The sequence below is a fragment of the Sycon ciliatum genome, chromosome 3, assembly GCF_964019385.1.
Source record: "Sycon ciliatum chromosome 3, ocSycCili1.1, whole genome shotgun sequence".
Classification (NCBI taxonomy): Eukaryota; Metazoa; Porifera; class Calcarea; order Leucosolenida; family Sycettidae; genus Sycon; species Sycon ciliatum.
Window position 1 is genome coordinate 41,333,782 of NC_088645.1, and position 17,617 is coordinate 41,351,398.

Sequence of the window (17,617 nt, forward strand, 5' to 3'; positions counted from 1 at the left end):
TTTTAGTCGTACACAATGTGCTCCCAGGCAGCGTAGAGCACGCTGGTTAGTGCACTGCTCGCGTCTGCTATACGGACACAGAGCATGGACACACTGCTGCACTGTATCCTTGTGCAATGACTGTGGAACATGCCAGCACTGTGCCCGAGGACAGCTTCATTTGTCATGATCACGTTCTGTGAATAGTAATACATGCACTGCATAAGAACAAACAGGGCAGAAATCTGTACTTCGTTACAAAATATCTGGGTGCAGCTTATACTCCAGAAAATACCATACACAAAGTAAAAATAACTGCCAAGCAGGGTTGAATACCTGCCATGCAGCAGGGTGACAGTGAACAAGGCAAGTTGAGATACTCACCGCTTCAGACTCGTCCACCACCTTGTCCAGGTATACTGCAAACTTCATCAGTGCGCACATGACATGTTCCAGTCAAGGACAGTAACCGTGGCAACTATCGTAGTCATGACAACGATCTGAAAACACATTCGTTATACTTGCTAAGCTGATAAGCAAAATCAATGCCCGTGTGCTTTGTGTGTGTGTTGGGGGGGGGGGGGGGTAAGAGAGAGAGAGAGAGAGAGAGAGAGAGATAGAGAGAGAGAGAGAGAGAGAGAGAGAGAGAGAGAGAGAGAGAGAGAGTGAGAGAGAGAGAGAGAGAGAGAGAGAGAGAGAGAGAGAGAGAGAGAGAGAGAGAGAGACACTAACGGCAAGAGTATAATTATAACCAAGAGTGTGCAACTCGACTATCCCCCAGCCCACGGCGGAATTTTTTATGCACTTGGGAGTGCGATACACAGACAGAATTACAAATGATGATCTGTATTCCAGATGTGACTCGCAGCTACTGTCGGAGCTTGTTGCCAAACGAAGCCGTAGCCTCACTGGCCATGTGCTGAGGAGGAGTGAGCAGTCACCCCCTTGCCTTGCGATGTCCTGCTATTTTCAAGCGGGGTCACGTAGATGAAGGGGCCGTCTCGCGACTACTCTCCCTACCACCGTCATGAAGGACCTGGCAGGGCACGACATCCCTTTGAAGAATGCCAGCGACCTAGAAGGAGCACGAGCATTTGCTGCAGACAAGTCGCAATGGAGATCAGACATTGTTTATGGATGAGTTTTTGTTGACTGGAACCAGAAGCGGGCCTGGCTTAATTTCAGTGTATTATCATGCATTGTTCTTTGGCCTTTGTACGCGTGCTGTGGTATTATTATTATTATTATTATTTGAAACTCGGGTATTGAGCCAATAATAAAAGTAGAATGGAAAAGGACATGTGGAAACGAGTTAAGAGTGTCATGACCCGGACTCGACTCGTCGTGAAAGCGACCACGCAATGAGATTCAGCAGCCAAAAGCTGGGCTCCGAAATATTCTAGAGTTCTGTAAGAACCATGATTAGTCCCGCGAAGGATTTGGCACTTTCGTTAGTTGAGCAATCATGGCTTACAACTCGTGGCCTAGAGTCGCAAGTGTTGTCGTACGTCGGCAACACCTTCAGTACAAGTCGTCAGCATTGTACTCACTACACTGTTGAGCTTGAGGGGACCCTGCTTAGTCCTGCAAGGGAGCTGATACCTTTGTTAGTCGAGCAAGCATGGCACCTCTTCTCGCGTCGTACGACGTAAAGGGTCCTGCCAGTGTTTCGCGCACTGCGGACTCCGTTATCCCTTTTTGGGAGAGGTCACGGCTTGACCGTGCAGCGCCCTACGGGGTAATGAGAGGGAAGAGCCTACGGGGCAGAAGATGAAGGGCGACCCAATCAAGACACCGTACGAAGGCGGCGCGCTCTAGCTGCGGCAACATCCGACAGCGTACTCCAGGCTCCGTCGCACGATCGCCGTACGAATAACCTCGGACCTCACGCATAGTTGTAACTCTTTCATGTAATGTGGGTGAGCGAGCTCCCCGAAGCTATACTATATTTCCTACTAATTATTATATCACAATTATACTATAACCAAAATCACATAAAAGCCGCCTTCTTCCAACTAATAAAGGTATCTTTGATCGCTCCCCTTCAACCTTCGACTACCTTGTGTGAGCCGGAAAACAGGTGTGAGCTAGCAACTTGGATGGCGACTATATTGGTCGTCTACCTGGTAGCCACTAGACTGATCTAAGCCTAGTCACAAACCCGCCAAGCGCGGCCATGACAAGAGTAACTCTCCACCACTGTAACTACATGTACAGGGCATAGCTTAAGGATTTCATTTAGCTCGGACATATGTCCTTCCGTTTCGAAATCTGTCCGGACATGCCCGGACATTTTCCACAACACATTCTCAGGGTGTTTCTTCTTCTATTTTTTTAGTAGTACTGAAGTATATTCACAATGACTCATTATGTGGACGTATGTCACACATTACGACTTTTGAAACATCCCGGAAATGAATCTGTGAAACAACAGTACAGGGCAACAAGGAGGGAAGGCACACTGTTAAATAGAAAGCTGAGACGAGAGTATTACAACAGGGAGTTTCGAGATGTGAAGAATAAGCCAAGGCAACAGTGGGCGCTTCTAAACTCGCTCACAGGGCGCAACTTTGTCCGTGAACAACCAAAAGCTACGTTAGGCGATCTGAGTGCCACATTTGCGTCCATTGTCACTGATCCTAATCCTTGCCCACCCTTGAGCAACCTAATACCTGACATCTCGACAACAGCTGACGCAGACGCCCCTTCTTTTAAAGAATTTCGTGCCGTTTCAGCTCTGGAGATAAGCGACCTGTTGAAGCATTTGAACTGTGCCAAGGCAGCTGGATCGGATGACATTCCTCCTCTGCTCCTACGCCTCTGTGAGCCTGCCGCTGCAGGTCCCATAGCGCAGATCATTAACGAGTCCTTGAGTACTGGAATGGTGCCAGACGTCTACAAATTGGCTACAGTGTGTCCTGTCCACAAGTCAGGGGACAAATCTGAAGCGTCGAATTATCGCCCCGTTTCACTTTTGCCGATTGTTTCTAAGATCCTTGAGAATGTAGTACATCGGCAAATGATTCGGTTCCTTCAAGATCACGCTGAGCTTCGTATTCTCCCAGACGAGCAATTAGCCTACCGCAGAGGGCACTCCTGTGAGGATGCGTTAACTCTCGCAGTAAACCGCTGGATGATGAGTGTGGACAAGGGCGAGTATTGCGGGGTTGTACTCGTGGACATGAGCAAGGCCTTCGATCGGGTACGCCATGAACTACTACTTAACGAGCTTCAAGCTATTGGCATAAGCGGAGTAGCACTACAGTGGTTCTCCAGCTATCTCCAGGGTCGACGACAACAGGTGAAAGTTGGAAATAACAGAGGAGACGAGACACATTGTACACGAGGCGTTCCGCAAGGGTCGGTGCTGGGGCCTCTGTTATTCTCTTTGTACGTGCGACATGTCCCTGGAGTACTTCGCCACGCAGAGTCCCAACAGTATGCTGACGATATCGCCTTTTATATACACTGTCAGTCTACTGGAGAACTTCAGCACAAGTTGACAAGTGAGCTGAACAGACTAAATACGTACCTTGGAAGCATTGGTCTCATCTTGAATGCCCAGAAAACGAAGTTCATGGTGCTTCGGAAGAAGGCTCTGCCTCTTCCGCCGGATCTTACCATTGCATGCGGTGTTGTCGATATTCGACCTTCTGCCACAGTGCGTTATCTTGGCCTCATTATTGACCAACACCTCACCTTTGAGGATCAAGTCAACCATGTATGTACATCTGTTTATAAGAAGATAGGAGCATTCTGCCGCTGCCGCCGTACAGTAGACCACACAACTAAGAGAATATTTTATTTATCCCTCATCCAATCCACTATTGAATACGCCAGCAACTCGTATGCTCACTGTCTTACACCATCTTTATACTCTCGCCTTGTTACTTTAAATCATATCAGCATGAAAAAGGTTTTTGGTCTCCCTCGCCGTACCCCGACTGTCTTTGTTTTGCGGCACGCTAAGTTATACTCCCTCGAATCTCGTCTCAACTTGAGGCTTTTTATTTTTGTTTTCCGCTGTATTCATCAGCTTACAAGTCCTCTTCTTTCCTCAATGTTCACCCTCCAGTCGGCTGCTACTTGCACCGAGAGGCGCACTAGAGGGCAATCATTCTCTTCACTTTCTTTGCCTGCTGCTACCACTAGATATGGCATGTTCTCTATTTCTTTCCTTGGCGCTGATAGGTGGAATTCTCTGCCTGTCTCGTGTCGTCAGGTTGAGCATCTATCCATTTTTGTTTCACTCTGTAAAGAGCACTTAGGGTTTCCTGTAACAAGACGGCAACGTCTGTAGGGCCTTCCCTATCAAAATAATAAATTCTACTACTACTATTCTACTACTTTTCTCAAGGTTTGGAGACTCCCACTGTAGCCAATACTTGAATCCATACATCCTGTACACACACCTTGTACACACTCTCTCTAACGGTCTCTAGGCTACACTGCAATTGATATACATTAGCTCAAATTTTTGGGCAAGGCCCATCATCAGGATGATGGGCCTTGCCCGAAAATTTGATCTAATGTATATCAATTGCAGTGTAGCCTAGAGACCGTTAGAGAGAGTGTGTACAAGGTGTGTGTACAGGATGTATGGATTCAACTATTCTACTACGACTCGAATTTTGCGAACGCAATATGCTCCTTGCAGAGAAGGTAAGTCAGTTCGAATTTGAGTCGGGCAATAGCGGCAGCACCATCGTCCATCTTCCACAGTGCCTTCGCAATTGGAGCGGATTCGAGGGCGTTTCGAGCGGGACACTCTTGCCTGTGGAAACGATTCATTGCTCAATTATGCATCTCCGTTCCAGCATGATCCTTGAACGCTGATGTTCTCAGGTTCTTGGATCCGGTTATGAAAGCCTCGCTGACGTTTTTACAACTGCGGACTCTGTCTACAAACTTGATGCACACGGAACACTTCAAACATTCTGCTAACAGCCGATCGTTCTTCTGCCGGTCATAAATCAGCCAGGCGGAAGGCATCGTTGTCCGAGATCCACTTATCGCAAGTAGCGGCCTTCACACCACGGACTTTTTGCCCGGCGGCAAGTCCTCTGAATCTCCCTTTCGCTTTCCAGAAGACATTCTAAAAGACTATCTGCATTCCTGGTCAGTGAAAGAGTGAAAAATAAAAGATGACATCTTCCTCTCAAGAGCGAACAACAGCACTGCAGTTCAACCCATCGATTCAAGTGCGAAGTCGACACCATGTACCAAAGGCCGAAAGTGTGAATTGACTGTAGCAACGCGCGGTTGCTACAGGCGGATCAAGTAAATACGGTGAAGTCTACGCCTGAGGCTACGAACCGTACGTTGTTTTTTTAAATTTTTTTTATGTAAACACTGAGCCTCTTGTACGGGCAAAATAACACATTTTGTGAAGAATCAACACATAAAACGAATCATCAGATACAGTATTTACAGAGTCTGTCACTCAGTAGGATCACTGCACTGTGCAGGTTCACTGGATGCGTGCCTCCGCCGCCACTACTAGCACTAGCACAGCAGGGGACTCAGGCACGGCAGGAGCAAACATGCTCCTTGAGCCACGCAGGCACATAGGAGGGCATTGTAAACACGCAACTGGTGAACTACCTAGAGAAGCATGAGGTGTTGCCAAACAGCCAGTTTGGATTCCGACGTGGTAGAGGAACCGCAGATATCTTAACGGCTCTCCAACATGAATGGGTCCACACCATAAGTACTGGCGGTTGTGTCCAGGTCCTCGCCGTGGATATTGCTGGTGCGTTTGACCGGGTATCGCACACAGGAGTGCTGTACAAAGCAAAGCAGGCCGGCGTCGACGGATGCCTGCTTGTATGGCTACAGGACTACCTCACCAACCGAAACATCCGCTTTGTGGTTGGAGGCCAGACGTCAGATGCTCACCCCATCCAGGCTGGTGTCCCCCAAGGCAGCATCCTCGGACCCAGCCTCTTCCTTCTATACACCTGTGACATTGAACAATGTTTAACTCCAGGAACGCAGCTGAGCAGCTTTGCAGACGACACCACACTCTACAGCTTAGTACAGCCAACTGACGATCTCCAACAGTCCACTGCCTCCCTCCAAGGGTCCCTCAGCAGTCTTGAGGAGTGGGGCCGCAAGTGGCGTATCTGTTTTGAGCCAGCCAAGACACAGCGCATGACTCTACATCGCAAGCACGTTCCCCCCTGCACTCCACCAGTCACCTTTGGAGGTGAAGCACTCCAGGAGACAGATACCCTGAAGCTGCTGGGAGTCATGCTCGACCCTACTCTCTCCTACAGAGCGCACACTCGCAGTGTTGCACTGCGCGCCTCCCAAAGGCTGGGTTTCCTACGAAAGGCAGCACCCATCCTGGACTACCATGGTCGAGTGACGGTCTACAAGGGATTCGTGCGACCCCTACTTGAATATGCCCCACTGGCCTGGTCGAGCGCGGCCGGAACTAACATGGCCCAGCTGGACAAGGTTCAGCAACGTGCCCTGCACTTCCTGGGACCTGGAACCATCCTCCAAAGTCTTCAGCTTCGTCGGATGGTGGCAGCCCTGTCATACTTGTTCAAGCTGCACTACATTCCAGGGCCTCCCCAGGTAAAGGCCATGCTGCCACCAACCAAGCCCCCTGCCGTAGCTAGCATGTGCACACGGCAAAAACGTCAGACGCACCATGCCTTTCAGCTGAAGTGGACACCCCCTCGCACAGCCCCTGACTACCTCCTGCGATCCTTCCCCTTCTTCGCCATCACACCCTGGAACAACCTGCCTGCGGACCTCCTGCTTCACGAGCCTCATTCAAGACGCCTCCAAACCTTCAAGGGCAACGTATGTAAGGATCTAATTCGAAAGAGATGGCTGTGGTCCACACAGTACCTGTGACGATGATATTGAGACCCATTTAGTATTTACCTCTCTACTAGTACTTGCTTGTTATGATTATTGTTCTCTTTCTTCCTTCTCCCTTCTGGTTTAGTCATTACACGTATTTATATTATTTGGTGCAATACTAGCGCCCCTTTCTCGCACCAAATTATTATTTTTGCTACCTGACCATGAACCCCCCCCCCTTTTTTTTCGATGCCAGGTTGCAACGCTAACGCCGAGACCCCTGGTTGGTCGAGTTGCTCCCTGTACATCGGCACGTCGTCCCTACATCCCCTGTGTCTTGTCTTGTGTTTGTCTCCACATGTCTCTTTGTAGGGCTGTGTTCCCAATAAAAAAATAATAATAAAAAAATAGCACCACAACGCACCAGGGCAAACCCAAGGCGGCAGCGCAGCAAGGAGATAGTCTGCCCGTATGGCTCCTTACTCTTCTCAGCCAGGAGAGAGGCGATCCGCGTGAAAAGAGCATTGGCATGCTTGCCATAGCCACCAGAGGCAGAGAGCACAACGGGCACGAAGGAGGCATGCTCAACTTCACGTACTCGCTCCTCGTACTTCCGGCGCTTTTCCTGTTCATGGCGTCTGTAGCTAGCAGCGAGGGAGGTGGCACGATTCGAAGACGCAAAAGGGTTGAACACCCGTACATCAATAAAGATGCGCTCGAATCGGCCACCCCACACACCACTAGCCGCAACGTCCAGCCGAGCTTGCTCCTCCGTAACAGCTGTGCGATGGCGGAAGGCCTCTCCGGTGACGGGCTGGAGGTGGGGTTCCACTGTCACGTTGTGAGCGACCTGCCTTAGAGCTCTGGCGGTGATGTCCCTCACCTCGTTATGTCGCAGCGTCGGGAAGCCACCAAACGGGCACGACAGGGCGTGACTCACATTCAGCGGCTTACTGCACACGCAGAGGCTTGGGAGCCGAGGAGGTGTCCAGCCGTACCGGAGGCACAGGCCATCCCGGAAATCTCCCTTGCTGAGTGTGAAACCATGGCGGCTGAGGGGGCGGCAGGTCAGCCAGCTGGATGCACCCTTTTCTGAGGCCAGGCCGAGAACAGGGGCCAGCTCCTGGTGATCCGAGCGAAGAGCGTCAGCCATAGACTTGAACGCGCTCCGCTTCTCGGCCCGAACTGTCGCCTTGACCGTCCGGAGCTGAGTCAGAGAGTCGCCAAGAGACGACTCCTGCTCCAGCAGGCGAGACACGAGGCTAGCCGTGATCCTTCGGGATGGGGTGTACTGTTCAGCCACTGAACAAGGGTCTGCCATACCCAGTCCCCCAAGCCGGCAAGGCAGAGAGAGTAGGGAGCGAAAAGTTGTCCCAGGTAGAGCCTGACCCGTGATGGCCGGGATGAGCCGACCGCTGATTGCGTGTTCCAGCGGTTCAAGCAGGGACGGCGGGATGGAGGAGGTCCGGCAGAGGAAGGACCACTTGTTTTGCAGGCCCTGTGTGAAGGCGGAGTAGGTGGCCTGTGGCTGCGATGCAGCGATGGTCGTGAGCTGCGCAACTTCCTCACACCAGGTGGCGACCTTGGACTGGACAAATTGTTCTATAAACTCATCCGTGCCCAAAGGTGCACCAAGGTGGCGGCAACCATCACACGTGACCTGCACACCGGTCCCCTCGAACATCTCGATAGCAGCTGCGTACCTGGAGGGCTTGACCAGGAGAAGTGACTTCTGGGCATTGCAGTGGTAGCCATACCCGGGACCGTGGCTGACGAGATTGTCCCACCATTGGCGAACAGGCGTTAGCTTGCCACCGGCTGCAGCATCGTCCACATACCAGCCCTGTTTCGCACCAGGCACTGCAACTTTCTTGATGAGCGGGAGGACTCCAAGCGCATATACGGGCATGGCCAGAGGGTCACCCTGAGTGGTACCCTCGCACGATAGCAAGCACTCTCCATCAACGAATAGGCGGGATGGTTGGCGGTAGGTGTTGATTACAGCTGGCGCTATAGAGGGGCAGAGGTGACGGATGTTCCGTAGGCAGGCTTCACGGTTAAGCCGGTTGAAGGCGTTCGAAGCGTCGGCGAGCAATATGGCATCCGCATCCTCCTCACGGTAGACATCTTGCATCGCATGGATGGCAGCTTCAATGCCGCACTCCTGACCGGCACACAGTTGAAGGGTGCCCGCTGCATCTTGGATATCTCTCCCGGTGACAGTGAGGATGGCTTTGCCGACAATGCGCCTGGCCACTTCGCCGATACCAATGGGTCGAACACTTGTCAAGGGCTATTAATCTGCATGCGACGAGCGCCTCCAGTGTCGCTACGTTGTAGACGTGTTAGTTGTACGATATGCAAGTCGCAGTTGGCACGAAGCTCCGAAGAAAGCCCAACTCTGCATAAAAGGTCGAAAGGTCGCTGCTCTTTTTTTCCTTTTTTGACCGGACACTATGTCCGCGTATAGCGTAAAGATATGAGATAACAACACTCGTGACAAGGTGAAAAAAGTATCAAGTTCAGCACGACACAAAACTCGAAGGACATAATAATAGCGACAAGAACATAGTGAGCAAATTAAGTTACATTGTTAACACCTCGACGAGGACGAGGAGTAACACCAAACAATTGTAGCGACAACACATTTTCTTTTTGTACGCAAAGTTCAGGATCTAACTTACGGATATACAAAGCTTCTAACACAGCCAGATGCAACGCACATCTCACGGGTGTTTGCAGTGCATGAACTCTGGCCAGTCGTCCCCGTACGCAAAATGCGTACGCATTTGTATTTACCGTACATTTCCTCGTGTTTTGGGCGAATCTGAGCGGTACGACGCTGTCGAATTGGGCCTGAATTTGCCCTGAACCAGCCGCTATCGAAGTAAAATTAGGTGTTTTGAAGGCCACACGTGAACACTGCGGCCATGTCTTCTTTCCTGCGTCGTTTGTTTGAAAATCGGCGTGTTTTTGAGCTCGTAGTTCGTCTTCGTTGTGGAATGGCCGTGCGTACATTCTCCTTGGAATTACCAAAGTCTCACCCCCGTTTATTACATTACTAAGAGTTTTGCCGGCAGCCACGATAGTTTTTATCCCTGCTTCCATACGTCCTTTCATTGAACAGCCAAACGAAACTTTGTGGCGCGCCTTAGTTTTTTGTGGCGCGGGGGTCTCAAGTTTGTCACTTCGAGTTGTACACAACAATCACATCAACACCTCAAAGGACCAAAAAACCAAGTGAGCAAGTATTTCAACCTTGCGATTCTGCCTGGCCTACTCTGAAGATGGAGACTTCTACTCGGTAGCACATACTCGTATCAATAAGCTGGGAGGGAGAGCGTGGCGAGTAAAATGTTGGGATGAAAAGAGCCACATTCTCTCTCGGAAAAGGTCGTCGTTCCTGCACTGGCTACACACTTGCTCTACCCAGCTCTGCAGAAGGCTAGATTTTGCATGCACGTGCGAGATTCGCATCCGCCGCGCACATAGGCAGAGTCGAAATTTTTGTACTCTCGGATTTGCAGCCATCTTGACGAGTGGCCACTGCGAAACACCCGTGATCTACCACGTGACAATATTGAGAACACATTATCACTGTACAACTCACGACAATTGGTACGGGCTGACAGATGTTGCTTGATGGACGAAGTGCGATTCTTAGCTCCGTTGGGTGTAGTCTCCTCCAATGTCCCGTCATCTCGCCTCTTCGCGGCATCACCACTATCCGTCTCTTTGCTTTTCCGCGGCCTTCCACGTTTTCTGACACTAGCCGTTGTGTGCGCGATGCCCAGTGTCCTTTCAGCTACGTCTCCTCCATTGCGGATTTCTATTGATCTTCTTACTCCAACTTGTCCGGTGTTCGATATTGAGGTTCGTTTTCGCGGTCTACCACGTTTTCGAATATTTACGCTATATAAGTTTTAGTCTTTTCAACTTGAGCCATTCCCTGTATAATCCTTGATGAGAAGGGACCGAAAACGTTCGGATACTTTGACAAGTGCCTTATTTTGACTGGATGTGTGTTTGCGTGGATACTTACGACCTAACACGTACCTTCGTTATTAAAGTATTATCCGCCTCCGACTTCTTGTAAAATTATTATTATTATTATTATTATTATTATTATTATTACTTGCATGTACGCGTTGGAGTCAACCATGCAAGCATGATCCACAACTTCGCTTATGCTGAACATGATAAACAGGACTATGACAGGGAAAAAATGAGCTAGAACGATGATAATAATAATTATGATAACTATACAATGTAGCTCATTGGTATTGAAGATATGTCATTTATCATCATCATTCGTACTATAATAAAATTATACAGTCAGAAAGTGCTACAACTAGTCACAAAACTGACAGAGTACTGAGACATTCGACGTCCTGACACCTAGCTTCAACACATCTCCGTAGCGCTAACCTTGAACCTTCCAAGTTGTATATTGAGTTTAGAGCTAGTTTTGATTTGCCAGTAATCCTCTGATGAGATGGCGACGAAAACGTTTAGGAACAAGCTTAATTCGTTACATGAAAACAAGTTTTGCTAATGGTGTTTGTACTGAGTGCGCAGCTTACTCTATTTATTGCGTTGAATAATAATAATAATAATAATAATAATAATAATAATAATAATAATAATAATAATAATAATAATAATTGTGGAAGAGAAAAGGACATATGGATACGAGTTAAGAGTAACTCTCCATCACTGTAACATGATACTATATACAGTCAGAAATTTATTTATGGCTCAACATCCGAGTTTCAAATAATAATAATAATATTACAAAAAATGTATTATCTACGCATGCATCTACGCAAGATTCACCACCAGCCAATTAGGACATGTGTCAAAGTATTGAACGTTTTCGTTCCCTTCTTGTCAAAATACTACAGGGAATGATGGAAACAAGCTAAAAGACTACAACTATAAGGAAAATAAGTTCAGAAACATATCACTCCAATTATGTGTAGAAGTGACACGAAAAAATAGATGTGAAGAATCAAGAAAACAGCATGCAAATCCAATAAGTGTAGTATTTTGACAAGAAGGGAACGAAAACGTTCAATACTTTGACACATGTCCTAATTGGCTGGTGGTGAATCTTGCGTAGATGCATGCGTAGATAATACATTTTTTGTAATATTTTCTGCCTCCGTCCTGCTTTCAAATAATAATAATAATAATAATAATAATAATAATAATAATAATAATAATAATAATAATAATAATAATAATAATAATTTTATTAGTGCAATTAGGAGTATAATCGATGCAGACATGGCCAGACAACAACGAGTTCATGGAATTTTTAAGGATTTTTATGTTATTCAAAATCGATTTTCGTGTTCCGCTCATCAGTGAATAGTATCGGAACTGAGGGTACTGTGTACAAAAATGGAACATTTTATAACAGCATAATTAATTAAAAGTGTGAACAACAAAGGAAGTGCTACAGCGAAGATCATCCCGGTCGCTTTCAGTGACCATGCTGCCGTGGCCAGTGACTTTCACCTCATTGTGCCTCGTGGATCTGACACCACACGTTTATACCGCAACTATCACCGGATAAACCACGATCACTTCCGGCGTGACTTAACCCAGAAGAACTTGTGTAGTATTACCGGCAACCCAAGCGCCATGTGGACCGAGTGGTCTAGCCGGTTTATTGAGGTTTTGGATGTCCATGCCCCACTTCAAAGTAATCACAGAACGAAGAAGCCTTCAGTGCCATGGATTGACCGGCAATTGTTGTACTTACTACACAAGCGGAATAGGTTGCACCGAAAGTGGCTCTCTGCTAAGACACAGGAGACTTATGATGAATTTAGTACAGCCAGACGTGCGGCAACTAGCTACAACAGGACCCGGAAACAGGAATTCTACAACTCCAAATTTCAGCAATGTACTGGAAATGCCAGAGAGACTTGGAAAATAATCAAGGAGTTGACAGGCAAACAGTCGACGTACAGGGATCCACAGTGCACGGTGGATGCGATTCGAGACACTTTTTCGAAAGTTGTGGAAGATCCAGCTCGCCCTGCACAGCTACGCCTACCCCTTGGGCCTCCACCTGCGGTGCACTTCTCGGAATTCTTGCCAGTCTCCATTGCAACTACTCGGAAAATGTTGGAACAGTTGGACACCAGAAAAGCCACTGGGAGTGATGATATTCCAGCAAGTCTCCTCCAGATGCATGCTGACATCCTGGCACCGTCACTCACGCTACTATTTAATAAGTCATTGAGAGAAGGACAGTTTCCTGCGGCAATGAAGGTGGGTAAGATACGGCCTCTGTTCAAGGCTGGAGACCCCAGCCAACCCAAGAATTACCGACCAGTCTCCCTATTGCCGATAGTGTCGAAAGTGCTTGAGCGTATTGTTCATAAGCAGCTTCTGCAGTACCTCAACACGAACAATTTCTTGCCTACTAGTCAGTTTGGTTACAGACACCAGCATTCCACAGCAGATGCCTTAGCGCTAGCTGTAGAGAACATCAATGAAGCACAAGCCGCTGGGCAGCACACAGGAGTAGCATTTGTCGACATGTCTAAAGCCTTCGACAAGGTAAAGCATAGCATTCTGGTTGAGGACCTCTTTGAACTGGGTCTCACTAGCACTGCTTTGCAATGGTTTTCAGACTACTTGATGTATCGCCGGCAATACGTGGAGACAGGAAAAACCAGAAGTACAACTTATGACAGCCAGTCAGGGGTTCCTCAAGGGTCAGTTCTCGGACCTTTGCTCTTCGTTCTGTATGTGAGGGATATTGCCGGCGACCTTGCCCCTCATGACGTCACCACTATTCAGTTTGCTGATGACATCTCGCTGCGTGCGAGCAGTCCACAGCCAGAAGTTGTCTCCCAGCGCCTCACTGCAGCAGTTCAGTACCTGGCCACTTGGTTGAAGAAACGTGGACTGATCCTTAACGAGACCAAGACGCAGATACTCGCCATACCACACCATAGAGCTGCAGCCCTCGACATCAATGTTGTATGCAATTCACAAGTCCTACCAGTAGTCACATCTGCCAAATACCTTGGCCTGCATTTTGACTCGGACATGAGTTGGATCACAATGGTGGACCATGTTGCTCGTCGTGTTGCCGGCAAAATTGCTGTCCTGCTGCGACATGCTTCCTCGCTGCCGTATCCATGCCGACTCACCTACTTCAGATCTATCGTTTTGCCTGAATTTTTGTATGCTTCTATTAGTTACTACCCGTATTTGACAGTTGCCCAGGAACAACGGCTACATAGGCTGTTCAAACGTGCCGCTCGGGCAGTCTGCAAGTCGCCACCGTGGACCAGTACTGCTCCCCTGCTAAATCGAATGCATGTATGTGATCTACAGGTTTCTGTGCACTTGAATATGTTTTGTTTCATCTGGCGATGTTTGCATGATGCATGTAGCACCCTGTTTGAGTCCTTTTTTGCTGTCGTGCCCTCAACTCGCACTCGGGGAGGCCAAAGCAACTTGCTTGTGGTCCCACCTGCTAGCACTGCTCGTTCTGCTAAGCGCCTAACGCACGCTGGAGCCATTATGTGGAATAGATTGCCACCAGCAGCAAAATGTTCAAATAGGTATTTGGATTTTAAATCTCAAGCCTTGCAGTATATATTATCAGCGACATAGGTTTTCCAATGCTTACTGGATTGATATCTGTTCGTTGCAACCAACCTTCCGTCATTTTTCCTTTCTCTTTTTCTCTTGTATCTACTTTTTTTTTTCCACAATATCCTTTAACATGTTATTCACAGTGGGTCCAATGTTATTAGGCATTTTGCCTGTTTTGATTTCCACTATAAATAAAGTATACAACAACAACAACAAATACAGCATTACATAATAGGTGTCAAACATAGTGCTAACGTATATAACTTATATACAGTAAAACCTGTAACTAACGACCACCGTGACTAGCGACCAGCCTGGTACTACCGACCACTTTGTCAGGCACGGACGGTCTCACATTCAAAATGCACTGTGACTAGCGACTACCTGCTGAACGCGACCAGCGACCGCCTTTTCTTGTCCCAATGTCGAATTTTGACCCGTAACTAGCGACCGCGATGTAGCAAATCAAACATTGCTTGAAGCTCCTTCTCGAAATTTTGATGATTTTCCATGGTCGTTTCGATACTACAGCTGGACAAATGAGCGCAGTCTCATTTTTACTGTGGAATCAGTGTGGATTGCACTACACCTGTCATAATTTCAAGTGCTGTCAAGAACAAACAAGATAGGAAACGTCTTGGAGAGCGCATCCAAAGCGCTCTTTGATCGATGTTACTACTCGAAGGAGAAACTAAGACTGAGCGGCTCTCTGTCGAAGTGCAATCACACAGCTCAGTCACCAGACTCACCGCTACACCAGGTCACACTGACAGTCTGTGCTGGCTAGCTAGCATGCTACGGTATTATGTACTCAGCTGTACGGAACACAGGCCAGGATACGATGGCGGATAATATTAATACTAGTCTACAGTGAAAGGTGCGAAAACTCGCAACATCGCCGCATCACGTACTGGTACACACTACTCACTAGTACAGTTTACGCTACACTACATCCAAGTCGGAGCGACTGAGTTTCCACTGCAGATCAACACACTGATACCAGTTGCCAGTGTAGTCGCACACAGATGAGGATGGAGTCGATAGTGACTAGTGCACTGCCTGGCCAGGCCAGCGCTGCTCTGGAAACCCAGTCACCAGTGAGTCGAAGAAAGTGTCAAAAGGTCGTATCGCTTTCGGTGTATAAAAAACTTGATTTTGTCTCTCTCCAAGTGTTGTATGATCTGAAAGAAGAATTTCAGTGCGCAAGTGGTGGGGGATTGCATTATCTGCATTTTGACATACATATCATATAATGGGATCCATATATGGTCGCGCGGTGCAAACCTCTAACTAAAGACCACCTGCCACTAACGACCACTTTTCCGGGCACCAAGGGGTGGTCGTTAGTTACAGGTTTCACTGTATATATATAACTTTTAATTAATTATGCTGTTATAAAATGTTCTATTTTTGTACACAGTACCCTCAGTTCCGATACTATTCACTGATGAGCGGAACACAAAAATCGATTTTGAATAACATAAAAATCCTTAAAAATTCCATGAACTCGTTGTTGTCTGGCCATGTCTGCATCGATTATACTCCTAATTGCACTAATAAAATTGCTTTCTCCACGCCGACTCTTTAAATAATAATATAGTACCTACATGTAGTTACAGTGGTGGAGAGTTACTCTTAAGGGGGCAGCCTACCCATAAATTTCATATGGCATTCAATTGACCGTAACTTTGGTGTTTCTCAATGGATTTGAGTGAAATTTTGACCACACACTCCTGCCACTATGCTGGCCCTCAGGACATGAGTTACAAGTTCTTGCGCCTCACTGACAGGCTTTCCAGGCCGGAAAAACTCAAATTTCCGGCATAGTGCCACGGTGTGCGAGCCACCCAGGAGCCAAACAAATGCATTTACAATTTTTTTCACATTTTCGTGCTCATTCTGTTCGTGCGCGGGACTCAAACCTAGAACAAGTCCAGAAGCAGCCATGGGTGATGGGGTAGGGCCCCTCAACGAGGCCCTGGAATCTGTCACAACGGAACGAGTGGGCGTTCTCTCACACACTCCCACAGACCCAAGTCAATTTTTGAATTTTTTTAGGTTTAGGGTGTGCTACGAGGTCGTACCTTTGATACAACATCCAGTCAGGCTGAGACCTCCACAGCAAGCCATTTCCACAGCGCTGCACACCAAATCCAGGATACCCTCAGAAACCGGCAAAGACTACCACTCACGTTTCACTACTGCCTAGTCCTGAATCCTACCTGACTTCTTGACACGACTCAAACTTGCCAAAGTCACTAAATCGATGTCAACTACAATAATCAAGCCACATATCTGCAACGTCACGAGGGTGCTGGCAAAAGTCCTGCTGCACGGCGGGCCGGCGGCGGGCTTCGCCCGCCGCCGTGCAGCCCAATACGTGGCTCAAAAACCTGATTTTTTGGACTTGGAGCAAAATTCTGCACACTTTCACGTGTTTCCATGATACGACAAGTTGCGCACGGTCTGCTCACATTCAAATACAGTGCTGCCAACAAATGACAGCGTGCAACAAAAAAATCTTTCCTTGCAAGGGCACATTTTCGGCCATAACTCTTGAACGGCCGGTCAGATCGGGACACAATTTTCAGAGAATTTGCAGCTATTCATGCTCTTTCAACTGACGTAGCGCTCAATATGAATTTACAAATTCGATTTTTCAGCGAATTTTTGGGTAGTCTGCCACCTTAATCCTTTCTACTATTATGTCTCCTTTATTCACTTCTTTCGAAGGCGATAAGCCAAACCCACCGGGAAATATTTCCATGGGTGGGACAGCAAAAAAAAGTGAAAAAATAAAAAGCTAAAAACCAAAGGGACAAGAAATAGGGATAGGAAAAGGAAGAAGGGAAAGGAACTCAATCCGAACTCCAACATCAAAACAATAATAAAGAATTTGCAGCGACAGGCAAAGTAATAGTTATGGTGTTAATTCTAGCACATTACAGGAGGGGAGCACCGAGGCCCATGCGCCAATGCACTATGAGGTTAATCACAGAATGTGTGAGAAAAGCAGACAACTGCGAGATCCCACACTTCCATGCCAAACTGTTACCACCGGGGACACGACGAGGCATCAAGAACAGAATGGATTTGAGTGACCCGCCTCATATTATATTCAGTGATATTGATAAAAAAAAAGAGTAGCAGCAGGGGAAACTGAGAAAATGCACAATAATCCCAACCGGTGCTT